Source organism: Leopardus geoffroyi, chromosome B3, assembly GCF_018350155.1.
Source record: "Leopardus geoffroyi isolate Oge1 chromosome B3, O.geoffroyi_Oge1_pat1.0, whole genome shotgun sequence".
Classification (NCBI taxonomy): Eukaryota; Metazoa; Chordata; class Mammalia; order Carnivora; family Felidae; genus Leopardus; species Leopardus geoffroyi.
This window is the reverse complement of record NC_059337.1, coordinates 66,302,680-66,329,290: the sequence shown is the minus strand read 5'-3', so window position 1 is coordinate 66,329,290 and position 26,611 is coordinate 66,302,680. Positions and strand designations below refer to the sequence as shown.

Sequence of the window (26,611 nt, the reverse complement as noted above, 5' to 3'; positions counted from 1 at the left end):
GCCATGCCTCTCCTATGGAGTTAAAGTTCTAGAGGGAAAAGAATTTGACACAGTGCTGTCACTGTTACATTTTCACAATAGAAGAGCATGCAAATATTGAACCTCCTGCTTAGCAGTAGTGCCCTGTCTAATGTCTGTGCTGGTTGGAATAAAAAATCATGGGTGCATCTTGGGCTCAGAGATCTGACAAAGGTCATGCTATGTTGGGCATTTGAATTGGAAATTGTCTGGACTTAGATTTTATAAAGCTCCCACTGTTGTGTGTGGGGAGAATTTCAGCAGGGTTTTGTCCCTGGAGAGGCCTCTTAGGCCCTTTTCTGTCCTATGAATGAATTTAGATGTGAGGGTTACTCCTGCCTTAAAACTGTTAAGTTCATTTTGCATACATCCCTAGAGAGAAAAACTGGCAGATGCTTTTGTCTTGGAAGTGTTTAAAAGAAAACTGCAGAGCAGGAACAAGAGAGAAAAGGGGCCCTGTGTGGAGTCCCAGAACATTTTGGAAATGGCCAATATGCAGTTTTCATCAGTACGAAGGCGGGGTGCAATATGGTGCCTGTAGCTCACAAGGGAATATGAATGTTGATTAAGCATACTCCCAGGCTTTGAAATTCTGAAAGCAGTGTCAGAATAATGGATGTTGAGCAAATGTCAAGCATTTGTTAATTTCTCTGTTATTTGGAGTTTATCTACCATGATCAATCAAATAAACTAGTGCTTCTCTCTTGTGGCATGTGTCATTGATATGGTGATTAGGTGGCTAGAGAGACCTTCTGCTTTTTTTCCAGGTAACAGATTATAGAAGGGTAGACAGAGCTTTTCAGTAGAAGATTTGTTTGTGGCTTGGTTTAGTAGAAATTTGGATATTAACTGAGTACTTTGGTGGTGGTATGGAAATCTGCAGCCACGTGCAAAAGATGCTAACTGTGGTGCCATTTACGCCAAAAGAGCTGGTAGTGGTGCTATGGTTTCCGTCTACGTACAGTTTTCATAGTTTATAAAACTTTGGTGTAAAACTGGGTGAAAGAAATTCGATCCCAGAAGAATTCTGGCCTATTGACATTGGTAGATAGAGTTTTGGATCCATTTTTATTATTGTCTCCCCCCACCCCTACACCCTGCACAGCCCCCCCCCTCCCGGTTTCAATTAATTCTAACTCAGCTGTTGACTTTTATTCTTGAGAGATGGTCATTTGCTATGTGTGGTTCAACAGTAATTTCTTTCTGTTATTTTTTTAGGAAGCAATGCTACAATGTTTTGATGTCCCAGATATAAATGATCAAAAGGTTCTTTTCAGCAGTTACTCAGCTGTGAATTATGGTGAAGTACTAACACTCCATGGTGTGAGGAGTACTTTCCCTTTTAGAGTAGGAATGGCCTGGGGCGCCTGGGTGGCGCAGTCGGTTAAGCATCCGACTTCAGCCAGGTCACGATCTCGCGGTCCGTGAGTTCCAGCCCCGCGTCAGGCTCTGGGCTGATGGCTCAGAGCCTGGAGCCTGTTTCCGATTCTGTGTCTCCCTCTCTCTCTGCCCCTCCCCCGGTCATGCTCTGTCTCTCTCTGTCCCAAAAATAAATAAACGTTGAAAAAAAAAAAATTAAAAAAAAAAAAAAAAGAAAAAAAAAATAGAGTAGAAATGGCCTTACCAAGTGGGATTTCATTAGGGTTGACACTAGGTACCATGTTGAAGTGTTGTACTCCCAGCACAGTGTAACTTGGACTGAAAGGGGGTCTTTGTGTGAAACTGCCATGGCTGGAATCAAGGCTGACTTATAATCAGAGATTTGGCGTTTTTTTTCCCCCCCATTCCCCATTTTCTTCTCATAATCTCAGCCATGTAGCTCACATAATTCAGATGGAGACTAAGACTATTCTTATAAATCTAGATCATGTGGAATAGGTGCCTTTGTGATTTTGGGCATGATCTTTCTGCAAAATTGGACCCCCTGAAGTCATCTGCCCCTTATTTTTAAGCCCCAGTGAACTTTCACTTCAGCGGATTTACAACTGGGCAGCCACAGGGTATTCACCCCATGAACTGCCTATGTTGTTTCTGGAGGGCTCTCTTTTGATTTACTCAACCTGCCATTATGTCTGAAATAGTATGGCAATTTCCAGAGTAGAAAGTCTTCAACTTCCTCTTCACGTTAAGATGCTTCCTCTTAACAGTCTCCATTGGGCCTTCGGTTTGGGGCCTTCCCTGGGACTAGAAGTCGTAACCCTTTGAATAAAATCTTCATGTCCTGCCTGGTACACAGTGCCAATGAGCTCAGCCATTGCAGAGAACTCCAACATCACAAAAATAGCACTGCAGACTGGTTTTTCTAGACTTCCCTCTGAAAACTCATCATTACCATGCCCTGAACACAGCATCACTGAATCATTTGCTTACATCATACACCAAAACACTCAGCCTGTTATTGATACACAGCTCTCACATTTATTTTCCATTTGTGGTGATAAAGCTGTTGTTCCTAGTTTAGATTCGAAGAACATGAAAGATCTTGTTATATTGTTGAAGTTTACTGTGTAATAATAAGAGAAAAGGCGTGTGAAATCAGAGTGTGAATTTCTTTCTTAACCATATGTACTCATGAATGTCTCTGAGCATTCAGAGTTTCAGTAGGTAGTGTCCACCAGCACCTGCCAGGCTATTAGCCACTCTGTCTCTTGGCTTCCACCTCGCTCCTTTAATGACCACATATCACTGAACTTCCCTCTTCCCTCTCGTGTATTACAACTACCAAGTAATGACTCATTAAAAAAAAAAAAAGTGCTGGGATGAATTTTGTTTCCCAGCGGACACACGTCCTCTAATGATAGCGAGAGTACTTTTGGGGTTCCATGTTCGCAGGTATTTTTAGAGCATGTAGCACAGTCTTTTAAATATCTTTAGTAGTGACAGACTTGGGGAATGGATCTGGTATTTGGAGATAGGCACACATCAGTAAGTTTGGTAAATAAGGGAGCAGGTGTTACAAGGTGACCACAAGGTCTGGAAACATAATTATTTTTCATGAATAAACTCTTTATTATAGCATCTCTTAGAGAGTTATGTCTGTTTTTAGACTCGGTGGCCACTCTTTGGGTAAGATATGAGCTGTGACTATGAAGCTGGCTTGCTTTTGTGACTTGTAAAGTGGTTCTAAAGTGATACCTACAGATACGTTCTATTTTGAGTAAGGACAGCATCATTGATGATGCATGTACAAGCCTCACTCCTTCTCCAGGATGATTATTTTGGCCAAAAATAATTGGAATGAATTAGTTCTTGTCTGCTCGCTGAAAAAGTCCCATTTTGTTACTTTATTCCCATACTGAACAAGTGTATAGACTCCATTTCCTTAAACCATTAGCCATTATTTTATATCCTCCTGTTCTCTGTGCTCCTCAAATGTAGATTAACTGCTAAGAAGCTAAAGACACTTCTGTTTCCTCCCAGTCCTTTCCATTACCCACTTCCCTGGTGGTTGTTAGTAAGTGATAGAATTGCCAAAAGGCAGAGACTTTTTAGGATAGGAGGAAAAGTGAAGGGTTTTGATAACTGTTAACTAGCCAGCCAGTCCTTGAATTCCAGAAAAGTAGCTCATATGGGATCTTCAGTTAATTAAAAAAATTTTCTTTTTCTTTAGGAAAAGGGGACTGTAGTAATTCAGATTTTCATCCTACAGCTTAAGACACATTTTCACAAAACTGTCGTTTCTCCGGTGGTAGTGATGGAGGGGGATGGAATTGCTTGTTTAGGCCTCTGGTTGAGTTTGAGTTTGAAATACGATGAAATTTTTCTTTTATTTTTATTTTCTCTTTGTGCTTGGTATGGGCTTTTTATTTGTCAAGGATTACATTTAATTCAGAGTAACAGTAAGAGGTCCTTTTCTCCTGTTACATCTTTGAAACCCCTGCTTTACTTCTGAATAAGGAGGTCAAAGTCCTCATCCTCTTTGGAAGGGAATTACACCTACTGTACATTTTTATAAAAGGCTAAAAACAGGGAGTCGGAGCCCTGAAAAGAGAGTTCTTGTCTGTTCCTTTTGCACGGTTTCACAGTGGGAGGAAACATACCAAACTTCATTTTAAAAGCTGCATTTGTGAGACATTAGTAAATCCTTTACTTGGTTTGGTGAGGATTGATTGAACATTTTTTGGTCATGTTTAAATCATAGAGACAGGACTTTGACTTTAGCTAAGTGTCATTAAACATTATTTGATGCTTAGTAATTATGTGTCTGGTTTTAAGGCTGTTTCAGCAGAACATTATTACAGGTTCCTGTAGCAAACATTGTCAAAACCTTGAGAATTTGGGGGGATTTATGCAACTAGTTAGGGGGTGAGCTAAACTTAGGCAGCCCACCTTGTGCTTCAGTGATCAGTTCCATCCTGAAGTGGGTAGTCACACAGCGCTCTGTGCACTTGACACATGCAAATGCTAAATACAGTAGCAGCATGAGGTCTCTGTCATTAACAGTAATTTATGTAATGAAAGCCACCTGGCTGTTTTTTATAATTAATTGCTTGTAAATAATAAATTTAAATATAATTTATAGTTTTCTAAATTTGATTACGATATAGGCCCAACAACAAAACTAAAACAATTGGCAATTCCATAATTTAGTGCAATGACTTTTAAAAGATATATATAAAAGTATATATGTGTGAGTGTATATATATATATATATATATACACTATATATATATATATAGTATATATATATAAATGTACAGATATAGATACACATATGTAGTTCCCTTTGGGAAGTATTTTCACTAAGAAATATATTTATTGTAAAGTAAATATCAGGCAAAAATATTTTTTGGAGGAGCACGGTAGGAATGTATTCAAATCCTGCTAGCTTTATTTGAGTGGGAATGTTAATTTTGAAATAGTTTCACTGCTTTAATTTTTATATTATTATTTCAGTCAGCCTTTGAAAGTATTTGTACACATAATATAAGGCACAGAAGAAAGTATACCTGCTTAACAATAATGTAGTAAAACTGTTTTGAAAAAAAAAGTTTCTTCCCCGTTTTGTAAACTTCCAATTATGCTTTGAAAAGAAATTATACTTGGGAGAAAAGTACTTGAGTATATATGATGATATGTTATATGGTCTGGTGATAATAAGTAGCTTTGCCTAATATATTTATGAAACACAATATCCCTAATTTAAGAAGGCTTTATATTTGTTTACATGGTCACATGTATTGGCTAGCAAAGAACCATTTTTTTCTGATTTAGTGGGAAATATCAGTGATTTATGTGGCTTAGAAAATAAGGGGCTTTATGGGGCGCCTGGGTGGCGCAGTCGGTTAAGCGTCCGACTTCAGCCAGGTCACCATCTTGCGGTCCGTGAGTTCGCCCAGGTCAGGCTCTGGGCTGATGGCTCGGAGCCTGGAGCCTGTTTCCGATTCTGTGTCTCCCTCTCTCTCTGCCCCTCCCCCGTTCATGCTCTGTCTCTCTCTGTCCCAAAAATAAATAAACGTTGAAAAAAAAAAAAATTAAAAAAAAAAAAAAAAGAAAAGAAGGGGGCTTTAGAGCCCTGTCCTCTGTATTTCTCTTTCATTAAGAAAGAAAGGAAAGAAGCAAGGAAGGAGGGAGGAAGGAAGAAGGTAATTTATGGCTTTATGTTTAATACTTCCCTCAAAGACTGTTTACTAACAGTTATATTGTATTTTGTCACAACTTTATGAATGTGTTTTTTAAATTAATGTCTCTTTTCAAAATATATTTCCATTAAAAGCTGTATCCTTCAAATATCTGTACTGTTATTTTGTATTATAGCAGTGAAATTACTATCAATGACAATTTATGAAATGTGTAGAACATTTTTGTAAAGGATTAATCAATTAAAGGAGAATTTGCAGCTTTGAGCCACAAACTTTATTAAATAGATTCTCCTCCTTATGTGACCTGCAGCATTTTTCTTTCACCATGATTTAATAAAGTTGAGATAGATCAGTGATGCTCTATTAGTTAGTTGGACTTTAAAAAAAAATTGGGGGGGTTCTCTGTTATGTTCTGTGTAGAAACTCAACTAGATCATGAACAACATAGTTCTGTTAAATAGCACATTGCACGTTAACTGCTTATGAGATTGGGAGGGTCAAGTCAATGTGGGGCCTGTGCTAGCTGGGATTGTCTATAAAGAATAAAGATCATGGCTTCTGCGTGTGGTCAGGGTGTGACCACCATTCATCACCTCAACAACAGACACCAGATTCGTTCACTGCTTGGTTTCCAAGGTCTAATAATCCCTCAAGAATGTAGAATGTTGTTGACTGTCCCCATTTACATCACTGAAGAAAGAAGCTTTGCAACAGGTGCAGCTGCATACTAATTGTAGGGTGTGCTTAATCTGTCCAGAAGGGAGAGTGACTCCAAATTTGGTATCTTAAAGAGTAGAGTGACCTTTTAAAGTCCCAGGATGAGAATTGCCAACAATTGCAACAGGCTAATTATACCCACAAGGAGTTGTGAAGTGCTTTTAAGTTTTCCTATACACCTAGAAGTTCAGTGAACGGCTTGAAGTCATTAACATATGACAGATGCACTCCCTTTTCAAGGGCTCCTGTGATAAGTTTTGATTGTAGAAGTGGGAATTTGACCCTAGCTTATCACTTGCTTCATTAGCTTGCTTGAGGACAAGGACTTTTTTTTTTTTTTTTGACATGAGTGTTATCTTACCCATGTTCCAGAATTCCATCCGCCTCCTCTCTGCTGATAGGAAGTCACAGTGATAACCTTGATGCTGGTTTTTCCGAGGCATATTGCACATTGTGCAGTGTTACATATATTTTACATATAAATATATAGAATACTAATGTTTTACCTATCATGTATTCTCTATAATATAATTGCATCTTATTTGAGCATGGGTATTTCAAAGTCTTTGATTACATTATTTTAGAGATACTGGTGTTATGTCATTTCTGGTTTTTTTTTATGGAAAATATACCAATGCACTTTTTGGCTTCTAAAGAAGACAGAAAGTCTGACTTCTACATTTCTGTGAAGTTGACTTTTTTGAGGTTGGTGACAATAGGGAAGAGAAGTTTGGATTTTATCCAGGGGACTCGGTATGCCTATGGAGGGAAGCATAGCGTGCTTCCCAAAGAATGAACAGATGATAGAGGTACCCACTCCCCCATGAGGAGGTGTGGAAATAGGGCATGGGAGGGGCTCATGCAGTAAACCCTGTGACTGCAGCACTTAGATGAAATTGCTTTTTATTATCTGGTTGGAAAATCATCTAAAAATAAGCCATACAGGATTAAGGTTAAAAAACTTCTAAGTGAAACCAGTCTTGGTTAATCTAATTCCCTCTCATAGTATCTCTGTATTTACCTGCTTAGAATGCCTATTTTAATTCCTTAATAAATTATATACCTACACTTTATTTTAAAACATTTTCTGTTAAGATCTCTGTTTATAGAAGTCACTATTTCCTTAACCTCTGAGGGTTATTTGTAGATTTTATATTCCCAACAGGCATAATCATATTTAGCTATGTTCCTGTCAATTACCTGCAAGCTCTTTTTGTATAATTAGGGGATGGTTAATTTACTCTAAGTAAGGTTGCCACCTGTCTAAGGATTAACCCAAACAGGTTGGAAGTCACAGAGAGACTTGGAGTTTGAGTTTAAAGCAATAGAAGTTGATTTCTTAACTCTCTCCTGCCTTTTTGGTAGCATTTTCTGGGTTAATCAGTGTTAATTGTGACAACAGGTGTTTTCTTGGTCCCTGTATTCACTAGGTTGATAAACTACGTGGTTAAAATTATAGGCATCTGCAAATCTGTGAACAGGAGGTGTAATAGTGGTTGGCACCCACTGAAAAAGCACTGGAAGGATCTTTGACACATTTCCATTGCTTCTGTTACCTGATCAGATTGTCGATGGGTGGGAAGTGGCATCTCCAAATGAGGATAGTTTGAGGACAAGGATTGTGTTCAATGGAAATATTATCGTCTTATTTGGTGTTTCAGGGAAATGAAACATGAAGAACATTAATCATGTAGCTCATAGAAGAATTTGAGGACATAGTTTTACAGTATTTAAAATAAGCTGTGGAAAAAAATCAATAGTTTTTAAAGAACATGCTTTGCTTACAAGGTTTCTGTAGGATATGTAAAATCAGATGCTTTCCTTCATGTGACCTAATATGTATCTGACTACATTCCATCCAGGGCCTGCCTAGTCCTTCTAGGAGATGGGAGCCCATGATTATGACCAACTTCTTTGAGATGGATCCAGATTTCTCTTTTTTCTTCCTTTCTTTCTAATTTGAAATTAAATCATTACATATTGTATAAATATTAATTTCTTAATCGGAATTTTTTTCATTGAGATATAATTCACCTTCCATAGCACCCTTTTAAAGTATATGAATCAGTCTTTAAAAATCACTAATGTTAGCATATTCATGAGGTTTACCTTAATTCCTAAACATTTCATCAACCCCAAAAGAAACCAAATACCCATTAGCAGTCTCTCTCCATTCACATTCCTGCTCCCACCAGCCCTGTGCAAACCACTAATCTATAATCTCTCTAGATGGATTTTCCTATCTGAAGATTTTATTTAAGTTGTGTCATACAATATGACTGACTTCTTTGACTTAACATGATGTTTTTAAGGTTCCCTTTGTGTTGTGGAATTTTTTTATTGTTGAATAACACATTGTATAACTATACCACATTTTATTTATCTGTTCCTCATGAGCTTGTAGATATTTGATAGTTTTCACTTTTTGGCTCTTATGAACGCTTCTATGAACATTTGTGTGAAAGTTTTGTGTCAACATATGCTTTTATTTCTACTTGGTAGATACCTAGGCACAGAATATCTGAGTAAGATGGCCTAACATTTTGAGAATCTGTCAAACTGTTTTCCAAGATGCTGCATCTATAATTCCTATCAGCAATGTGTGAGCTTCCAGTTTCTTAGCGTCCTTGCCAACACTTGTGTATCTTCTTTGGAGACATGTCTACTCACATTCCTTACTCATTTATGTTGTCTTTTTATTATTATTGAGTCGTAAGTGTACTTTACATATTTTGGATACACATCCCTTACCAGAGATATGATTTGCAAGTATTTTGTCCTGGTCTGTTGGTTTTCTTTTTACTTTCTTGATGGTGTCCTTGAGTTATTCTTTTAAAAGGATCTTACTTCAAGCAGGAAGAAAGTAGAAAGTCAACATAGAAATATCTGTACTTTCCTATAAGGATGATTCATGCTTTTCTTTTCGTTTGATACGCATACTGTTTTGGTGAAGTTGTTTTCCTTCAGATAATATATTAAATAGAAAAAAATTGTCAATCTCTGGTCAGACATTTTAATATTTTCCTTTTAAAATTATGAACATATATATATGTGATCACATCATCTAAATTAGGTGAGAGTCATATCAGCTATATAAATAAAATGCTAAAAATAAAAAAAATTGTGTAAATCAATGCAACTATGAACTTTTCAATAACTACATAGTTGTAAAGAATCAGGGCCCTATCTACTTGAAATGAAAAAAAAAAAAACAACTTGAAGTGAGTTCAGTTGTTTTTACAATGTAATTAATCAGGTATGATTTATGAAATGTGTTCTTTTAGGAGAGCATTGGGAAAAGTCGGTTGCCTCTCCTGGTCCACAAGAGCCAGGACTCCACATCCAGACAGGAGGACTGGCTTCCAAAACCACGTTTGCAGCCGTCTTGACGGCATAGCCCTGGGCAAGTCACTTACTCTCCTGGAGCTCCACTTTGTCCGCATGGGTAGCAAGCATCCCTGCCTTTTTTCACACAGGGATCCTGTGAAGATAAATGTGGGCTGTGTAAAAGCTTTTAAAAGATGTGTAGTGCCAAGGTGATGTCCTGCCAGTCTGGAGGCTGGTGTGTTTGTAAAGCTGTGAAAGGAAACTTTTGACAGTCTCTGGGAAAGAAATTGCACGAGAGGTTACCCCTTGTACAGCTCTGTCTGTGACCGCACCAGCTCTCTGGCCGTTCAGAGTTGGCTGTGCACTCAAGAGCCCCTCTGGCTGACTAGCCTCTCAGGGCTCTGAAAGAGTGAACGTGTTGCTAAAGGCGTTTATAAGCAACATTTATGCAACAGTTCACAAACCATAATATGGGAAATTTTCAGCCAGTAAGAAGGTATTTGCATTAAAAACAAAACAGATGACAACGGCATCAAAGCGCAGGGATAATTGCGTGTTGAAGTGATATTTGACTAAAGCAAGGGGGCATGTAGAAAGCCACGTGGAATTGCGGTGTTGTGGAGAAGCAGCTAATTACTTGCCCCTCTTGTCACTTTGCTTCTTTTAAGTGACTTAAGCAAGGTAGACTCTTAAATTGTACCTTTATAAATCTTTTCATTTGTGTAATGCGAAAATTATAAATGTGTGATTACCAGTCTCTGTATCCAGCCTCAGTTGTATGGTATATTGTCTCCTTTGGACAGTTAATGAGATGCTGGCTTTTGTGCCATTTATCCTGGGAAATAAATGAATAACTTTCTTTGATGTCTCCTTTTGCCACACTTTCTTTGATTTGGATTGGCGCATATGTAACGGTGTGTGAGGGTATGGGGGAGTGGGGACATATTTATTTTGACTGTGTGTGTGGATAATAAGAACATACGAAGTCTGGTTTTCAGCTGATTCTGCTTTGCATATACGGGGGTACCTGCTGTCTTCCAAGGCCACCCCCTCAAGAAAATTATGTCTCTAGAATTGGTGACCTGTTTTTAAGAGAACTTATAAAATGTTTCTAAATGAAAAATCATTCCAGCAGGGTCTAATATTGGCAATTTTCCTCTGTCTGCTTTTAGAACTTATTGGCCAACCAGGTCAGACATTATTAAAGTTCAAGGGATCCAGTGGGAAAAGTAATGGTTTTGTGCTACTATGAATTTTAAATGTTGCCATTTTCCTGTGTTACAGCATCATCTGTTCTCACATGGCACTAAAAATGTATAGAAGTTTTAAACCAAATTCAGGGTCAAGGTTAGGAGAGTGATGATGCCTCTGACTCATTCTCCTAGAATTACGTTACCCAAATTATCTGCATACCATTTTGTACTAGTTTTTTTTTTTTTTTCCCCCAAGTCATTTGAAAGAATTTACTGTAAGAAGATTTTTTTTTTTTTTTTTGTCTCATCACTTCTTGGAAATTTATACAGATATGGTTGGAGAATTTGTACTCACTATACTGATAGGTATTCACTGTACTGAAATACTGGGGAGTGCTTCATTTCTGAGAATAACTGTGTTTTGTCCCTCACAAAAGCAATGCCTTTTAAATATGAAACTCTGGGGGAGTGGCACTCCTGGGTGACTCAGTCGATGAAGTGTCCGACTTCGGCTCAGGTCATGATTTTGCATTTCGAGCCTCACATCGGGCTCAGTGCTGACAGCTTGGAGCGTGGAGCCTGCTTCAATTCTCTGTCTCCCTCTCACTCTGTGCCCCTCTCCAGCTTGCACATGCACATGGGACATGGAGCCTGCTTACAAAATAATAATAAAGTTAAAAAAAAAAAAAAACCCTGATTAAAAAAAAATCCTTTATTCCCAAAGAGAGTAAGTATTATACTATTGTATGATAAAAGGATTGAACTGTAAACAGAGAAGCCTTTGCCTTTTGCCAAATGAATAGGAAGTCATTTAATTGGTGGTATTTCCAACCCTAAATTCTGTTGCTCACCAGTGGTGTTTGAGAAAGGAAATTCATTATAATAATGATTGGAGAGTGCTCTCAAAGGAATATCATATATCAAGAGCTTAAAATGGTTGGATTTATTAAACCAGAGTTAGGAGAATCAAGGCACCTTTCGAGCAAGGAGTTAATTTTTAGCCATGTGCATTGTTGATTATTGTTAACAGCTTCGTTTATGACATTAATCATATTGTCTTATAGAATTGTAGACTTGTGGACTTGTAGAATGCTGTGCCCATGGCAGAAATTGTTGTTTGCTCCCAGTATCTGTTCTTCACTTCTTTCATGGTGACAGGGTCCTTGATTTTAACCAGGCATACTCTCCCAGAACAGAGGCTCCCTCACAGCCCATATGACCAAGGGACCGATATCTGGCTATTGTGAAGTAAGTGCCAACTTCAGGAACCTTCTTTAAAAGACAGCCCTATCTCTCTTCTTCAAGCTGTTTCTCCATCTTCCTGTCTGGATGCCACCATCTTAACCACAGGGGTAAGGGCTGCACCTTAGAGGTGGTAGAGTGTTGAGTCGGAAGCTAGCCTGGATCCCAAGGATTTCCTGGAGCAAAATTGCAATGCTGGAAGAGACAAATTTCTGCCTGGTTTAATCCATAGTTGTGGGTTTCCTATCCCTTGCAGCTGAACCTTACCCCATCTGATGTAAAGGTGGAGATGCTGTGTTTTATCAGATCGGAATCCTGCGGTATAGGTGGGGTATAGGTGGGTCAGGCCAAGTGGCTCACCGTGTTCGGAGCGCTCAAAGAACGGGACTTGCTGGCTGCAGGTGAGTCAGGTAGCTGTTCGGCAAGGTGCGCACCTTATAATGCCAAGCATCTCTACTTGCCTGGTTCTGGATTTGGTCTCCTTGAGTCAAGTTTCAGACAAGGTTTTTACAGATGTCCTGCAGTGACTCATTTGCATTACCCTCCTGTCTGCTGTACGGATGGACGGAGAACTAGGTTAGGGTGGGGTAATTGGTTATATAAGAACAGGTCACAGTGCTCTTTCAGGTATCCTTACGCAGAGTCTGGCCATGAACATTGTTTCTTTCCCTGAGGTCACTGATCTCTCTATTGGTATCTCTTAAAAAAAAATAATGACTGTAGAAAATAATAATAATAATAATAATAATAATGATTGTTCTGAGTTTTGTGATATTATAGTCCTCTTCTCAAAGTGACAGCAAAGTCTAAATCAGATTTGATGTTTCTTTTGTATTTGGTATGGCCAGAATTTCTAGGCCTTAAAAGTTACTGTGTTAATTAGCGTACACCCTCTTATTTTTCTTGTAAAGCTTACAATTGCTTATTTTGAGGCACCACAGTTTTTGAAAACAAAAAATCTTCCCCTTTAGCAATGTTATGTCTGTTATGTATTCACATATTGTCTTTTCTTTTTTTTTAAATTTTATTTATTTTGAGGGTGGAGGAGGGGCAGAGAGTGAGCGAGAGAGAATCCCAAACAGGCTCCGCACTGCTTGATCTCACAAAAGTGTGAGATGATGATCTGAGCCAAAGCCAAGAGTTGGACACTCAACTGACTGAGCCACCCAGGCGCCCCTACATGTTGTCTACATGAATATTTATTCTTTGTTCTGTGAGCTGCGGTGTTTTTGCATTTTCCCTTAGAATGGATATGTGTGTTTGATGTGGGGGTATGCACATGTTAAAGAATCAGAGGAGGAGGGTTATTCTGCATTTAGGTCAGTATGTGCAAGATCTTGTGCTAAATGTTGGTGACATAAAGTTTATTTTCTTTTTCTTTTTTTCTTTTTTTGAATAATTTTTAATTTTTTTTAAATTTTTTCAATTTATTTATTTTAATATGAAATCTATTGTCAAATTGGTTTCCATACAACACCCAGTGCTCATCCCAACAGGTGCCCTCCTCAATGCCCATCACCCACTTTCCCCTCCCTCCCACCTCCCATCAACCCTCAGTTTATTCTCAGTTTTTAAGTCTCTTATGGTTTGCCTCCCTCCCTCTCTAAGTTTTTTTTTTTTTCGTTCCCCTCCCCCATGGTCTTCTGCTAAGTTTCTCAGGATCCACATAGGAGTGAAAACATAGGGTATCTGTCTTTCTCTGTATGACTTATTTCACTTAGCATCACACTCTCCAGTTCCATCCACGTTACTACAAAAGACCATATTTCATTCTTTCTCATTGCCAAGTAGTATTCCATTGTGTATGTAAACCGCAGTTTCTTTATCCACTCATCAGTTGATGGACGTTTAGGCTCTTTCCATAATTTGGCTATTGTTGAGAGTGCTGCTATAAACATTGGGGTACAAGTTTAAAAGTAGAAAGACAGAACGCCTGCCTTAAAGAACTCAGAGTCTAATGACAAAAAGCAAATGAAGAAAGGAAGAATACTTTAAATTAAAATGCATCGTGAGACTTATTTATGGGCTCAGTAAATCCAGAAGTCTGAAGGGTTTCTGAGCTCTTAGACCAAAGCAATTCTATTGAGAGCTGTTGAACAGCAGGGCCAGTGCCCCCAACAGCCAGGGAAAGAACCTTCTAGATACATTTTTGAATGCTTAAAATTCAGATTTTTAAGAACACTTTCTTTCTCAGTGTTTGTTTTTTTTGTTCTTGGGTTTTTTTTGTTTTTTTGTTTTTTTGGTTTTTTTTGGTTTGAAGCCATGTGGTTTCCTCTGGTTTTCTTCCTGGGACATTGTGTAATTGTCAGAATTCTGGTACGGTTCAGGTTTAACATAGTCATTTTGGAAACTCCCAGATTATCCTCCTTCATATTTTTATTCTAAAAGCAATTCTGAAGGAGAACCTTTGCCTTTGCTGTGTCTCAGTGGAATTTAACATTGGGCCAGTGAGAGAATGTAAAGAGAAACTATCCAAAAAGGAAAATGAGAAGCAGCATGGTATAGACTAATTTCATCTCATTGTCTGGAGGACACCATTCTCTTAGCCATCAGGATGAGAGCCACATCTTAAGAGTTGGTGGAAAGGTGAACTAGGACTTGAAGTCACAAGATTGAGTTTTGAGAGGCTCAGTCCTTCAGGAACTAGATGTGTCTGTGTATGTTTTAGTAATTTTTCTGAGCCTACATTTTTTAAAATAAATTTTATTTATTTTTGAGAGAGATAGAAGGAAGGAGAGAGCGAAAGTGCGCGCGCGAGAGAGAGAGAGAGAAAGAGAGAGAGAGGATCCCAAGCAGGCTCCACATCTTCAGCACAGAGCCCGGCATGGGGCTTGAACTCATGAACCGTGAGATCATGCCCTGAGCTGAAATCAAGAGTCAGACACTAAACCAAGTGAGCCACCCAGGCCACCCCCTGAGCCTACATTTTCAAATCTGGATACAGTCATGTCAGTCTTGCTGAATTGATACCCAGTATTGTTTTAAGACTGTGATGTATATAAAATTGTAAAGTATTATACTTGTTGTTTTAGTTTATGGAAAAAAATTTCATTTAAAAAAATTGATTTTTGTTGCTCCCCACCCCCCTCCATTTAGAGGGACAAACTCCTTGGTGTTAGCTTTTCAAAATGTGGGAAATGTGACATCCGGTATAATATTTAGGAAAAGGCTTTGTTGGCTGACCTAACAAGTTCAAATTCCGGTGTTGTGTGTGTGTGTGTGTGTGTGTGTGTGTGTGTGTGTGTGAGAGAGAGAGAGAGAGAGAGAGAGAGAGAGAAAGAGAGAGAGTGTGTGCATGTGAGAGAGAGAGAGAGAGAGAGAGAGTGTGTGTGTGTGTGTGTGTGTGTATGTGTGTGTGTGTTTCTTTGAGGGCTTTTAATAGAATTGCTTTGGTCTAAGAATTCATGATAGACTAAATGAAATCCTTCAGTCTGCTGGATTTAGTGAGACCATAAATTAGCCTCATGGTGAATGTACCTTTCTTTTTCCCTTTTCGTTTGACACAATTCATTGAAATGATGACTACCTATAAGTGGTTAGAATTTTATGTGTGGGAAACTTGAAGACAAAAACTTTTGAAAGTAAGGTGTTTGTTTCTTTATAGCATCACCTGTATTTGATCCTCTTCAGGGGGATTATGCTTAAAAGTAGATTTCAGTATATGTTCCCTGATATGTGTATCTTAGAACTGAAAGGGTGTATATTCAGATGGACTTTTCAGCATTTTTACTGTCACAATAGGGCAAAGCTGGGCATGATCCAGTTTTCTTCAGGGGACTAGAGTAGGCTTGTGGATGGGTATGGACGATTGGACCTGCCTATAGATGCTCACTCCCCCTTTAACTGCTCTAGAAAAGGTTGGGAGCAAACAGAGCAGGTGTTGTGTAGAGAGAAGCACTTGTAGGGAGTTCTGTCCTAAGGAGCAGGGCCCAGCAGCCAGGCTGGCACTGGGTTGGGACATAAGGTCCTGTCAAGAGCAAATTCTCAAGTAACTGTAACACTAGAGAAGTTTGGAAAGACAAGATCCCCATTACACAAAAATTCTGGGAAACATATTTCACCTCCGTGGTCTGTGGGTCGAGTCTGGAGAAATAAGAGCCAGTGTAACAGCAAATGGGACTTAACCTCAGGCGCTGGAGGGTCTGGCCAAAGCTACTCAACATTTCTTCTCTGTGAGGTTAAGGTTGGTGTGGAAGTTGTGGGTGGACGGACGTCAGGTCAAGCAGCTCTAGGAGGAACCAGGTAGAGCCTGGTGCTTCTAGAAGGTACAGCTTCTTCCCCAGGTGAATGCTGTCTTGAATTACCTCAGCATTTCTGTCAGGGAAGCCAGTCTTTCTGGTTTCCTCCGATTTGGGAAGGGAGTGCAAGCCGCTGGGGGTCATTCTGATGCTGAGAAGAGAAGAAAGAAAAAAAAAAAAAGCTTCTTATATCCAAATGCAGCTTTTCTAAATATTGGGATACACAAATTTTTGTAGCTGCTTATGCACTGGGCACATCCAAATTTGGGGAGACTCTAATACAACATAAATGGCAATTCTGTAGCATAGGGGGCATCTGCTATTGTGTTTTTTGGTTGGATGATATTTTGGGGGAACATACATGAAACCCTGTCATATTTTTAAGATATTACATATATATCAAGAAAAGGTATATTTTCCTCTCTGAATTAAAAAAAAAAAAAAACTTTTGGGGCGCCTGGGTGGCTCAGTCGGTTAAGCGTCTGACTTCGGCTCAGGTCATGATCTCACGGTCCGTGAGTTCGAGCCCCGCGTCGGGCTCTGTGCTGACAGCTCAGAGCCTGGAGCCTGCTTCGGATTCTGTGTCTCCCTCTCTCTCTGACCCTCCCCCATTCATGCTCTGTCTCTCTCTGTCTCAAAAATAAATAAACATTAAAAAAAATAATAAAAGAAAAACTTTTAAGCTTATTTATTTTGAGAGAGAGCTCGGATGGGGGAGGAGCAGAGAAAGAGAGGGAGAGAGAGAATCCCAAGCAGACTCCGTGCTGCCAGCGCAGAGCCCGACGTGGGACTCCAACCCGTGAAACCACGAGATCATGACCTGAGCCGAAACCAAGAGTCGGATGCTTTACCAACTGAGCTACCCAGGCGCCCCTCCTCTCTGAATTTTTTTTCTTATATAAAAATAAGATTAAAACCGTTAAAAAAAGCATAAAAAAAGAATAAAGAAATTATCTGTAATCCCAAAGTCTTACACATTTTATACAATTATGTCTTCTTTTAGAGACCCTGAACATATGCTTGCTTAAAGTTATAATTATAAATATAATATAAATATAACTTTACATGTAATTTTTTTCACTTCAAATTATAGCTAAAGAGATATTCATTTTTAGTCACTACTAGTTGCACATTAACTTTCCTGGGTGATGAATTCAGATCTGTGGAGTTCAACTTAATGGTGAAAAGCTGGAAGCTTTTGATGCAGGATCCATTTTTGTTGTTGTTGAAGCTAGATTAAGTAGATTATTTTTAACTAAGAATCATGTGATACTAGAGTACTGGTTCTTGAAGGTAATTTTATCTCTTGGATGCCACATGAAGAGCATATGTTCACATGCTGACTTTATTAATTTGATTAAGATACTTCACCCCTACCCTTCAGTGTCTAAAATACTACTACTACGTCTATTATCATAGTGATAGAAATGAAATAAAACAGAGCTTGATACCTAAGAAGCTCTTCACCGTCATTGCTATCTTTGTCATCATTATCACACGATCACCAAGATAGTAGGTATTTGTTGAGTGTCTACTCTTTTATTAAACGGATGGAGTTCAACAGAAATGCGAAAAAGTTCTAGATAGAATATTCTTTAGGAAGTTAGTGTATAAGAAGCATAATCGTGTTGTGCATAGTCTTTGTGACTGAACTCCATCTCTGCTCATCCTCTGGTTTCTCTGAAGACACAGAGAAGTAGGGAAGGCATTTACAGCCATTTAAAATTGGTTTTATTGGAGTGAATGACATTAAGTGCTGAGATTAACTGCCAAAAGGATTTGCTTGTGAATTAAGAGTAAAAGGCTTGTGGTTAAGAGTTAAAATTTTGTGTTTAATAAGAGAAGAGCTTAATGTATTTTAAGGCGTTCCATTTGTTGTTTTAATATTCTAAGCATTTATTATTAAAGTGGGGTGGTTGTGGACTAAGTATAGTCCATATCATGATGATGAGGAGGTTTTTAGAGAAGATTGAGAATCTACATTTTTCCCCCAAACTAATGTAGTAGGGAAAATATAGCATCTGAAGCTTCAAATAGTTTGCTTGACCTCATAAGATCACAACTGAAGCTATGTAAAAGCACTAAGTTTTCAGGAAGTGACTTCAGTGTGGATTCCTGCATTTCTTTGTTAAAATTTTAAAATCTTTGTTAAAATCTTAAATAAAAAGCATCAGTTTGGTAATTGGAGGTTGGGAGTAGGGAATAAAACACTGGGAAGGAGTATGAAATTATTAATACCATTATGTTAATATAACAATATTTAGGAAAAAAGTAAAGATGATAGTGTGATTTTTATAAATTACAACAAGTATAAAGTGAATTTGGCCAGTCATTTTTACTAATTTTATATAAGGTCTCTGACCTATTAAATTAAGAAAGATTAGGGGTATAGAATGCATACTTTTGTACAGAAGAAGAATAAGAAAATTTTTAAATGGTTTTAAACAATATTTCTAAATTTTTTTACTCTGTGGAAAGGTTGCTAAAGCAATTGTGCTTGAGGTCACAGAATTAAATTAGCCTGAAGATGTTCATTCATTCATTTACAACAAGAGTTGGCAGAATGACTGGGTAAATTTTTATTTTAAATACTTGAGAAAGTGAAGTTAATTTATTTGGCTTTGATAAGCAGCTGCTTTAAGAAAACTGTCTGAAATGGATCACAATCAGTAATCTTTTTAGCACTGGATATTACTGAGGAAAAATCAACATTGTTATTTGGTGTTATTTTAGGTCTAAGTCTTTTGCAAAAGAAAAGGCAAAATGACACAGTGTGTAGAAAGATCGCAATTGTCAGTTAGTGGTGACAGTTGCCTCATCCCGTTCAAGGTAATAATATCATAGATGGACTACTGAATTATGCTGAGTGTTGTTTGCTAGAGAAGTGATTTTGTCACTGTAATAAAAATTGGTACTATTGTTTTTTGGTATCTCATTTTGTGTCTTAAACCCTTTTGACAAATACCCTTCTGAAACTAAACTCATTTTATTTATTTATTTATTTTTTTAATTTTTTTTTTTCAACGTTTATTTATTTTTGGGACAGAGAGAGACAGAGCATGAACGGGGGAGGGTCAGAGAGAGAGGGAGACACAGAATCGGAAACAGGCTCCAGGCTCTGAGCCATCAGCCCAGAGCCTGACGCGGGGCTCGAACTCACGGACCGCGAGATCGTGACCTGGCTGAAGTCGGACGCTTAACCAACTGCGCCACCGAGGCGCCCCTAAACTCATTTTAAATGTAAGGGTTACCTGTATTTTCCTCAGCATCAGCCACCATGATAAAAATCTTGAGACCTAAACCAATCATTCAGTTTGAAACTGTATTCAATTTGAGGTGGGGGCCTTTTTAGTTTCTCATGGCCTACTTGTCTCTTTTCCTGGGATTATTTAGTTCAAGCCAGAGACCTTCTCCAAAAACAAAACAAACCCCCACAAAACTCTTTCAATACTTGAATAATTGTGTTTGAATATTATTACATATGCATATATTTTTATATGTAAAAAAATAAATTTTTTAAAATCAACTTTTAAGGTAAGCTTCTGGTGTCTCTTTTATTAAACATCTGTCTTCAGACTTATATCAAAAAAATAAGAATTTGGGAGAGACTGGGATTTCAGCAGTAAAATAGTTTTGGCGTTAGACCCAGGAGGTGATTATTTAACCTCTGCTGGGGGACATGGTACCTTATAATCACAGGTGAATGAAAGGAGTTAATTACTTTCCTTCATGTTCTCACCCTGTGGTCTGATTACTTTAAATGCTTAGAAGTCTTAATAAACAATTTAATCACTCTAGCTATTGACCTAGAATAGACCTGTTATGTTAGGCCCACAAAGAAATGTCCAGTGTCAACATGATTACAGGTCATTATTATTAGGATTAAGGCACAGATTTTTGATAAACTATACTTACAAGTTTTAGAGCTGTAAGCAGAGAGAAAATTAACAAATTTAAACCTTGAAGTTGCAGAATTGATAAAAATCATAGAACTTTTGAGATGAAAATGAGTTCAAAAGTCATAAGTCTATGAATAGATGGTAAAACTGAGACTTAGAAATATCAAGTGATTTTCACAATTTGATTTTAAGCACTTCCAGAATGAAAATGATTGTTCCTATTGGTATTCCCTTGATAGTACAGCTTTTGATGTTCCCCATTGTTTAAAAAATAATTATGGAAAACACAAAGATATCTATCAGAAATTTGTAAGAGAAAACTAGTATTCTGAAGGACTAAAAAATGGCCTTGAATCAGGGGAAGTGACCCATTACCTGGAAAAACACTTTCATTCTTGTAGCGTCACATTTAAAATTTGCATTTGTACTAGAAAAAAAAGAACTGTCATAGAGAAAAAAATTAATAATTTTGATCTCCTGTTCATCACATCGTTTGGTGATGAGAAGTGGGGACTTTGTGGGTTTGGGATCTCCTGGTGATACAACATATGTTCTAGCATAGTATCTGTTTTTGTTTGTATTTATGGTTTAGTGTATACACATTGGTCGTAGATACATTATGATGACTGAAATAACAAAAATATGTGATATTCCCACCTGTTAACACAAAGTATTCCTCCATTAAGCCCTGCTTGTAGCACAACTTATTTTTTCCTTGATTTATATGATAATGCTTTCTGTAACATTGGCCAAATCATTTCGTCTCCATTCCCTTTACTTTTGTTGTTTCTAAAATGAGAGGGTCGGGTTAGAAATCCTATGATATCTCATCTCTTGAGATACTCCTTTCACTAAAATAAGTTGATTTAATAATACTCGCATGTTCTATAGGAGTATCCTGAGCCCACTTATTACTAGAAAGAGTAAAAGTTTTCCCAAGTAGAATAAAGAAAGAAGAACATTCTAGACTCCAGAAAGAACATGGTGATTTATAATGATGTGGTGAGATTAGGGGTGCTTAGGGGTTTGAAGATGGGAGTGTGAGAAGCTAGAAAAAAGTGGTCTAAAGTCAGATTGAGAAAGGCTTTGAGTGCTCTGCTGAGGAGTTTAAACTTCATTCTTTGTTTTAATGTTTTTATTTTATTTTTGAGAGAGAGAGTGTGAGCAGGGCGTGGGGGGATGGGAAAGAGAGAGAAGAAGACACAGAATCTGAAGCAGGCTCCAGGCTCCCGAGTTGTCAGCACAGAGCCTGATGTGGGGCTTGGACTCAAGACCTGTGAGATCATGACCTGAGCCGAAGTCGGATGCTTAACCGACTAAGCCACCCAGGTGTCTCAAACTTCATTCTATAGGTAGTTGAAACCTCCTGGGATTTTCAGGCCCAAAAGGTAATGTAATTAGATGTGTATTTTAGGAGCATTGTTGGTCAATTGGAGGTTGGATTAAAGGGTATAGACACTGGAAGCAAGGGAAGTGAGTGAATCAGAAAGCTATTTAGCAATTGAGTAGATATGAACAACTTTCAGGGGTAGAATCAACAAGGCTTGGTGACTTGATAGGTGAGGTGTGTGGGAGAGGGAAGAATCAAGAGTGACCCAGAGGTTTCTAACTCAGGCGTCTGTTTATAGAAATAATTCGTTTAAGAGAGGTTGGGGCTGAACTTCATTTCTGGGAGAGAGGGGGTGGTGGTAAATTTGATTTTAGGATACTTGTAACCAAATAGGTGAAATATGCCATAAGTAGCAATAAAATGGAGACCAAGTCTATGGAGAGATGGAGGACAGAAAAAGCATATTTGGGAGTTACAGAAGTGGTTATGGGAACATAGCAGGATGTGCCATCACCAGCATGAGCATGTAGGGTGAAAGAGAAGAGGGTTGAAGAGACATTCTGGGAAACCACAGGGAAGAGGATGTGCAGCCTGTGGGAGAGAGAAAGATGGGTGTTTAGCAGGGTAGAAGGAAAATCATTAGAAAACAGTACCCTGGAATTCATAGGAGGAAAGTTTTTTTTAAAGAAAAGAGGGATAATAATAAGTGCAAAATGTTGTCATGACATCAGTTAGGATAAGAAATAGACATATTGGGGTAGACATACCCCAAAAACCAAAAGCATACTTGACACACTGTATGTTAGCCAACTTGACAATAAATTATATTAAAAAAAATATATATGTCTTCGGGGTTTGGTGGTGAGGAAGTCTCTGTGACCTTTGCTTCTGCTAAAAAGTGAAGTCAGAAGTGAGATTGCTGTGGAGTGGAGGCTGAATAGAATTTATGGAACCGAAGCCCTCCTAGGTAAAGTCATTAAGTCATGAAGAGAAACAGCGATGGACAGTAGTTTGAAACATAGGCAGGTGTGGCTCACGAAGACAGAGCATACTTGGAAGTAAATGAAGAACATGGTGGAAGATACAGAGTTGGAAGTAAGTTGAATCTTAACCAACGAAGGAAAGATTATAAATGTCTATATACAGCTATTGTTATTCATCTATCATTACCTATTCTCTGTCTCTGCAATCATAATAAAATTAGCACAGACCTAATTTGAGCATTTCTTATCATGTAGCTTAATCTGATTTATTAAATAAGGAAAAAAATCAGAGGAAATAATTGTAGGAAGAATTAATAAACACTTCTTACAAATGTATCTATTACTTATATATTGTGTTGAAGTTATTGGGATTGCTTTAAAGAAAAATGACCAGACAGTTGGTCTTGCAAGAGAAAGTGAGTTTTTCTCACCCAGGCTTTTTATTCTTTATCTGATTTATGTTATGACTTATTCTAAAAAATTAATACCTAAATAAATTAGAAAGGAAATAAGTCTAGATACTTAAGACTTTAACTAAATCAGAACATTTGGAATGGGGCAGGACTTAGAGCAGGAAGGAATCTTAAAGGTCAGTTTATCCAACTCCTCTTGGATTCTTCTTTTTTTTTTAAGTTTATTTATTTTGAGAGAGAGGGAGAGAGAATGGATGAGTGGGGGAGGGGCAGAGAGAGAGGGAAAGAGAGAGAATATCCCAACCAGGCTCTGTGCTAACACCTGCAGATGTGGGGCTCTGTCTCAAGAACTGTGAGATCATAACCTGAGCTGAAATCGAGTTGGGTGCTTTACTGACTGAGCTGCCAAGGTACCCTTGATTCTTCTTTCTTGATTCTCTTTTATATTTTCCAATTTTAATTTATTTGCTAAGATCTCCAGTTAGCTAGAATCTCCTAGAATAAAATCAGTTCCTTTCTCTTTTCACACTAATATCTAATATTTGAAATAGATTTCCTACAGCTGTTGGTATGTAGCACCGTTATTGCTTAATTGGATGTATTTTTGTTATTTCCATCATGATTTCTTCTTTATGAGTTAGTTTGAAATGCATTTTTTTTAATTTCTGAAAATAAGGGCTTTTAGGGAACTATTTAATCATTGAATTCTAATTTAATGGTTTTTTTCATGAGATGTAGTCAAGTCCTGAGCAGAACTTTTAATAGTTTTGTAGGGCTAGAAGACAAGGTTTAAGGAGCAGGGGCCACCAAGGTGGGAGCTGCTCTAAATATCCCAAACTTCAAGATGGGACCCTAAAGAGCTATACCCTAGGAGTAAATGTGAACTGAAAGTAAAACATCTACATGTCATTTTGAGGTTCACCTCCTTGGCCCCCAAGATTATTGCCTGAAATTGGACTAAGCTGATCCTAGACCTCTTTTGCTCCCAGAATCAAATCAGAATTATCTCTGGAGAAAGATAACATTATTTTAGTATTCAAATTATTTATAAACCAGTTTTTCAAGTAGAATGACATATAGTGAGAGATATTCAGTCACATAAGTAGACATGACAACATGAATGAAAGCTAGTGGAAGCTGTAGAAATAGACTTACAGGGTCTCTACTTACTGTAATGCTAAATAGCATTTTTATAATTGGACTTTACTGAAGGAGTTAAGAAGATTGAAGCATATTACAAGGGACTTATTTGGAAAATAATCAAATAGAAAATCTACAAGTGGAAAATACACAAACCAAATTTGGATGGATTTAACAGCAAATTAGACATTATTGAAGAGAGACTTAATGAACTGGAAGATAGAACAGAAGAAAATACCCAGAATGTAACATAGAATAGCAAAGAATAACAGAAAGGTGGAACATATGAATAGAGAGTAAGAGTTGGAGGATGTAGTAAGGTGGCTCAGTACACGTATTTGTAGTCTCAGGAGGAGGAGATTGCTAAAGCAATGTTTGAAGAAATAACAGTTAAGAATATTCCCCAAATGATGAATGATATCCAGCCACATATAAGAAATTCAACAGATTCTTAGCAGGAGTTTACAAAATACTGTAATTAAAAATCCTAAAAACTAAAGGTTTTTTAAAAACTCTTGAAACCAGATAGAGAAATAAGATACATTTATCATTGAAAGAGCCAAAATTTGGTATCACCTACACATCTGTACTGATGGATTTACTGAACAAAAGTTACTCCAGAAGGAAGAATGGAGAAGAAAGAAATGAAGGGCAGTGAAATGGTTTACATGTTGGTATATCTGAATAAACAGAGACTGTATAAAACAATATTAGTGATTTTAAGATATATGCAGAATTAAAACAACGCCCATATTATCTTATATTACAGGAGAGGAGAACTATAGATAGTATCATAAAGTTCCTGTATTTTCCAGGAAGCAGTTCATCACTAATTAATAATAAATTTTGATCATTTGAGGAGGCATGTGATTATGTAGGATAATCAGTAAAAAAATAGTATAACTTGTAAAGAATGTACAACTTCCAAGTTGCTGGTGTTCAAATAGTGAAGAGTAAGTATTAAACCAATGAAAACTAAGAAAGGAGAGATAGAGAGTGTATGGTGGGTAAGACAGTAAGATGATCAACTTAATCCTAGATATATCAGCAATTACATTAAATTTAAATGGCTTAGCTGCAATGTGGTATCTGTGTAAAGGTAAATGTATAAATTACTGGAAAAGATTAGAAAGTCCCAAAATAGACCCTCAGATACTTGGTTTCCTCAAAGGCAATAGTGATAATTTGGCAGGCACGTGGTATGTGGTCATTAGATATTTTTACGAAAAGAACAAAAACAAACTGCAATTCCTGTCTTAATGTACAGATTTAAGATAGACCATAGACCTAAATGTAAAAGCTAACATTATTAGGCTTCTAAAAGAAAATGTATGAAAATATCTTCATGACTGTAGGTAGGCAAAGATTTCTTAGAAAAGACATATAGAAAGTGTGAATAGTCAAAGAATTGATAAATTGAATTTCATCAAAATTAAAGGCTTCTGCACTTCTTTTCGTAAAGAAAATGAAAAGACAAGCTATGGATTGAAAGAAAGTGTGACAAGCATGCTCAGCAATGGGGACTGTCCTTTAATGCTGGTGGGACTTTAAAATTGTCATGAACACTTGGAAATACTGTTTGATAGTTATCTACGGAAGCAAGAAATGTGTATGTCAGATGACTCAGAATTTCACTTCTCTATATATATACTCATTAGAAACGCGAGCACTATTTCACATAAAGATGGGCAAGATTGTTTACTGCAACCTTATTTTCATTAGGAAAAGACTGGAACCAGTTCAGATGTCCATCAACAATAGAAGAGACGAGACGAATGTGGTATACACTTATACAATAGAATACACTGTATAACAGTGAAAACAATTTAACTGCCCTGAAAATAACTGGATGACTTTCACAGACATACTGTTGCATGAAAGAAGCCAGATACAGAAGAACACACTGTGGTTCCATTAATGTAAAGTTAGCACAAGGCAAAGCTAACCTGTACAGCTTAGTGATACATATTTGGATGGTAAGACTACAAAGAAAAGCAGGACAGAGATTAACAGAAAGATCGGGTTGATTTGTGAGAGGGAAAGGTTGGTGATTGAATAGGGTGTTTTTTGTGGTGCTAGCAGTGTTCTATCTGTTGACCTAGTGGCTCTGTATGTTTTTGTTTTTTATATACTAACCCACTATTTCATGTTTTTTTAGAAATGTGTCTTGTTCACAATAAAAATAGTTTAAAAAGAGAAATATGTAATAGCAAATATAAATGTTAATATCTTACATAATGAAGGTATTTTACAAGATATGTTCAAAACACATAATTTTTAAAATGTGTGTGTCTAGACACATAGACACACACAGAGCAGACACAGAGTAAAAACACAGGAAAGATTCATGTCAGAATGCTAACAATGGACATCTCTGCATTTTACATAGAATGCATACTATTTTATAACCAAGAAACTCTTCATTAAATATTATTTAATAAAATTAGCACTTGTAGAGGGTGTTGTCCTCTATAGAGAAGACTGATTGGGTTATTTATACTGTGTTGTTCAAGGAAGGATTTAAAGCTG

At 37.4% G+C, this 26,611-nt stretch overlaps 1 protein-coding gene across 11 annotated transcripts in view; it reads left to right on the top strand.

Annotated features, from left to right (window-relative positions):
* CDIN1 (CDAN1 interacting nuclease 1) overlaps nt 1–26,611 on the top strand; it is a 275,506-nt gene that overhangs the window by 19,069 nt on the left and 229,826 nt on the right. The window contains exon 1 of one of the 11 annotated variants that reach the window (XM_045450101.1): nt 12,153–12,480. The exons of 9 other annotated variants lie outside the window; for them this stretch is intronic. The gene's annotated coding sequence lies outside the window, so the exon portion shown is untranslated. Of the gene's footprint in view, nt 1–12,152; nt 12,481–26,611 lie in introns of those variants that run through there. One more of the 11 variants, XM_045450105.1, reaches the window with a different exon arrangement.